The sequence below is a fragment of the Macrobrachium nipponense genome, chromosome 30 (genome assembly GCF_015104395.2).
Source record: "Macrobrachium nipponense isolate FS-2020 chromosome 30, ASM1510439v2, whole genome shotgun sequence".
Lineage (NCBI taxonomy): Eukaryota > Metazoa > Arthropoda > Malacostraca > Decapoda > Palaemonidae > Macrobrachium > Macrobrachium nipponense.
The window spans coordinates 26,881,827-26,886,826 of NC_087218.1; the positions used below are offsets into that span (position 1 = coordinate 26,881,827).

Genomic DNA, 5,000 nt, shown 5'->3' on the forward strand with positions numbered 1-5,000 from the left:
GTGAAAGGAATGAAAGTAGTTGCGGCTAGGGGCCAAAGGGACGCTAGAAAGAGCCTAAAGTAATGCCTACATTGCACCGAATGAAGTGCACTGACGGAATTACCCCCTACGGAGAGCTAGGTCAATAGGCTAGGCCTATCAATAACATTTACCGTAGGTACACCATGAAAATAAGTACATCGTACACTTGAACAAAACCATCATCTCAATACCTAATAGTATTTCTACAGAAGCAGTCTGCACGTACTGCAAGGAACGTAACCCGCGGATACGACATCCACTAGGGATATGGGTGTCCAATGTATTTTGCCATGTTTAGTACTGGCCCCTGGGGGCTTAGTAATTACAGTCGTCCGAATAAATATTACTTAAAATTCTAGGCCGCCGTAGATAAGTACCCTGGATCTACCTCAATAATTTTATTATTTCCAGTGTGGCTTACCTACCTAGCTACTATAGGCTACTAGGCCTAGGTTTACTCAAGACCAAGCATAAGTTAAGGTTACGCTGTCCAGTAGCTTAAGTAGGCTTCACCTACCCGACCTCCCTTCCAGACGGTAAAACTTCAAGCTGAGGTATCCACATCACATAGGTAAGGTAATAAACATAGTAGGTAGTATGAGACCGATTCAGTTGACTCTGAATCAAAGCATATAATCCGAGACATTCGTCTCAAGGCGCTGTTTACGTGGACAGTTCTTTACAAACAATTCTAATGGCTGTTGTCTCTACATTAATCCACCCTCAATAAATGTGGACAAAAATAGAATAGTATATAATTTCGACTCTCTTCGACAGATTTACTCTTATTAGTGGTGTACGATATTTCCATGACCAATGGTACTACAAATATTCATTGAAGTGAATTGAACCCTTTATTTTATCTACAAGCCATACACAGCTAATATTTTACACACGCGCGCACACACACACACACACACACACACGCATATATATATATATATATATATATATATATATATTATATATATATATATATATATATATATATATATGGGGGGACGAAATTATTATCAACTAAAAATTCCCCTTCGGTACATATATGAAAATATATCAATTCCGAGGTGGAGCGAATTAGATATTAAAAGACATTTGTAGCTCGAATGATATATATATATATATATATATATATATATATATATATATCTATATATATACATATACATGCATACATACATATAAAAGCAACAGGAAGTCCCAACACAAGGCAAACCAGGACAAGTCGGGGTTCAACGTTTTATTATAAAATATACGTTTTATGCTGGCGTCAGCACATCCTCAGTCTACAAATACAAGTACTAATATTATAAAACAAATTATTGAATACGCAACTCATTAAAATTAAATTACACAAAAATTAAGACTATACATAATAATCTAAAGTAAAAAGGGGCGAGAAAAAAAAAACCTGCCTATTCGTGAGCAGAGATAGGGAGGGGTGGCAGAGGTATTTGCATTCAAAGTGTGAGAGAGGTGATTTATATATAATGACTCAAAAGTAGTCAAGTATGCAGTTTAGCTAGTAGTGGCAATAATGGAAAATTGGCTCTTTTCGATGGGAATTATGCATTTTGATGCGTGTGTTCTGATAGACTAGATTACAAAAAGAAAAAAAAAAACTTTTTTTTTTCTGTTCTGAGGCTAGGATGTGATTAGGTGTGTGTGTGTGTGTGTGTTTTTTTTTTTTTTTTTTTTTTTTTTTTTTTTTTTTTTTACAAATTTTGATGTAGTGAATTCAAATTTCTGTACAATTTTGCTCTATCACCTCTATTTTTTTCTTTTGCTTTCACATATCCTAGTTTAATTATACTGAGTATGAATTCAAAATATAAACTTTTTTTTTTTGCTCTGAGGCAAGGATAGAATAGATGTTTTTTTTATTTATTTTGTTGTGGTGAATTCAAATTTGTGAACAGCTTTGCTTTATCATCTCTAGTTATTTTGCTTTCATATATCTCCTTTTAATTATACCTCATATAAATTTGAAATATAATGTGTTTATTACATCTGTTACAAAGGCACATTACATAAAGAAAAAACATAGATACAGAACATTGATGGAACTAAATATATTTGGATAATACAATACACACAAATCATTGTACAGAAGACGGTTAGAAGTGAGTTTTTTTTAGATGATCTTGTGTACTTTGCTCCGGTTGTCACGCAAGAGCATCCAGAAGTCTCCCATCATGCTGGGTTTCCACTTGCCTTGGTAGTTGCTCTCCATCTTAGTAATAGGAACCTTTCTCCATTCTCATCACTCACTGCCCCGAGGTTCGGAGGGAAAAAGTTGAGGTGGGAGTGGAGAAAGTAAATTTTGAATGACATTCGGCATTCCATATCCTCATAAGACTGTAACATTTTCTCGACACACTGTTGGTAATCTGGTACCCGTATGTTACCAAGGAAGCCCTTGCAGGCTGACTTAAATGCTTCCCATGCTCTCAGTTCCTTTAAGGTAAGAAGCTCCTAAAAGTCCATATCCTTCAGCACCTCTCGAATCTGAGGATCGACGAAGATGCCCTCCTCGAGCTTAGCAGAACTCAGATCTGGGAACAGGGTGCACTAGTGTTGGAAGGCAGAGCCATTTTTGTCCATGGCATTCACGAAATTCTTCATTAAACCAAGCTTGATATGAAGAGGAGGAAGAAGCACCTTGTTCATGTCCACCAGAGGATTTGTGTAACATGAATGTCAAGCAGTACTAACCGCATTACATTTCTGGGTTGCCAGATGCTTTTAGTGAAAATAGGGCATGTAAAGTTTATACAAAAGAGACCTCAATTCCTAAAATTCTAATAAAAGAAATCACACAATGCCCTATGTAGGACATATCTGGTAGCCATGAATGAATGTACAAATTTATGTACATGTATACATGTACATCTCAAAAACTAGTGGTAATGAGTGAAAACTGGTTTCGAATCTGAAATCAACACCCCAATAATACGCTATAACAACTATTTTTATTTATGCTTGCCTCAATTTCTCTGTACATCAGTGATGTATTAGAAAATTCCGGGTTCGAAATCCTAGATCCCGTTCTATAGTTTAATCCCAAGTAACTGTAATAGCGGTCTTGCAATAACCTTCGCGAGAAACCTACGTAATTCCTGATATCTTGGGCATTTATATTTGTATACAACGTTAGACCTCATGACGTCCTTCAGTTTATCCTTGAAATAAAAAAAACACTGATCTTCTCCGAATTCATAGGAATAAGATTGAGCTTGAGGAAGCCAAATTCGCTCTCAATAACTTTCACCATCCTTCGTCGTAATTTGTCTGAATAAAAAAAAGCTTTAGTAGCAAACATGGTAAGTTTGGGAACATTAAAATAAGAAATCGAAATAAACAAGAACACAAAAGTTGCTACCTATTCCTGTGAAAAACAGTTGTATTAAATTGATGATCAGTGCGAGTGACTTTAACATCTAAAAAAACCTAAGGAGTTGTTTTGTTCTTCCACCAAGGTAAAAGATTTTTTCCGAAAGGACTTTTATATAGAACTGTAAATAACCTTATTACCAGATCAAAGGCTGAACCAGGGTTAAATTTTAATGTTCCCAAACCTACTATTTTGCTACTATACCATTTTTCATTCAGATAGATTAAGACTATAAGGATGGTGAAAGTCATGAGAGCGAATTTGGCTTCCTCAATCTCAATCTTATTCCTATGAATCCGAAAAACACCAGTGGCTTTTTTTATTTTATGAATAAACTACAGGCGAAGGTGACAACAAGTCCTTTATTACAGTCACTTTGGATTAAGCTATAGAACAGGATCTAGGATTTCGAACCCGGAATTTTCTAATATCAGAACAGGCGCATCAAAATGCAGAACTTGCCACCTGTACCGCTCCGCCAGGACTGAGCGATACCTGGGGTTAATTTAGGTTTTATAGTTCCCTGGCAAATGACGCAAATCGCGATCTGTAACAAGTTAGCGTAAACTGAACTTCTTTATTGATTGAAGTGACTACAAAACACATTTACGTCAATACATTTGTTTATTCATCTGGGACCTTTGCTATAGGAGGAAAGTTGTATGGAGATGCAGTAGTTCTAATGATTCCTTCCTCTTCCCATTTACTGACCTCTTTTTCTACCTGTTCTCTGATTTTGAAAGGTATGCGGTATGCAGGAATAAAAATGGGTTTCGTACCTTCCTCTAAGTTTACCTTTTGTTCTAACGCATCAGTCAATCCCAAATTCAGCCAAAAGTTTGCTTACTGCTTCTATATGCTCTTTATAATCTGCATTAGCTAAATGTTCTCTAAATATTTTCTCCCTTGATTGCATTTCTGCCTCTGAAAACTCAGTTTTCCCCTCTACAATAGCCACTGAATTACTTTCACTACGCCAATCTTGGAGGTCTACCACATATGTATTCTTCTGGTATTTCCTAACTGTATCATTACAGTTCAATAATTCTACCCATGTAACACCAGTGTTTGATACACTGTTCACTGATGCAGTGCTAATAACCCCTCTTAGTTTCTCGCTATTCTCAATTACGCATACTTCCCTGGGCTTTTTCACTTCCCTCAGTCTGACTTTTACCATGTCTTTGTACCTGGAATTAAGATAACATCCCTGATGAAACACATTTATACATGTGGTTAGTGCTCCCTGTTCCACGATCCCATAAGTATCACCGCCCGTGGTTCTCATTTCATCCACCAAGACCCCATTGTTAGTATCAGTAATAGTATCAGTATTAGTATCACCACCTATAACACCATTGTTGAACCCGCCAAAATGGTTACCACCGTGGTTCTCAATATCCCGTTTATCATCACCGACATTACTGCTGTTATTCTCCGTATCATCAGTGTGGGCTCTGGTATCACCACTCCCCATATCCTTCATATCATTACCATTAACACCGCCAAAAGCGCCCCCGTTTTCACTATTCCTCATATCCTTAGTTCCACTTGCGTCCTCATAAGAAATAAAAACACCTGGTATTCC

General features: G+C 36.7%; 1 protein-coding gene across 4 annotated transcripts in view; it reads right to left on the reverse strand.

Annotated features, from left to right (window-relative positions):
- The window catches only part of LOC135202394 (uncharacterized), an 84,106-nt gene that overhangs the window by 53,641 nt on the left and 25,465 nt on the right, over positions 1–5,000 (reverse strand). Inside the window, exon 1 of one of the 4 annotated variants that reach the window (XM_064231774.1) lies at positions 447–733. The exons of 1 other annotated variant lie outside the window; for it this stretch is intronic. The gene's annotated coding sequence lies outside the window, so the exon portion shown is untranslated. Of the gene's footprint in view, positions 1–442; positions 734–5,000 lie in introns of those variants that run through there. 2 more of the 4 variants (XM_064231776.1, XM_064231773.1) reach the window with 2 other exon arrangements.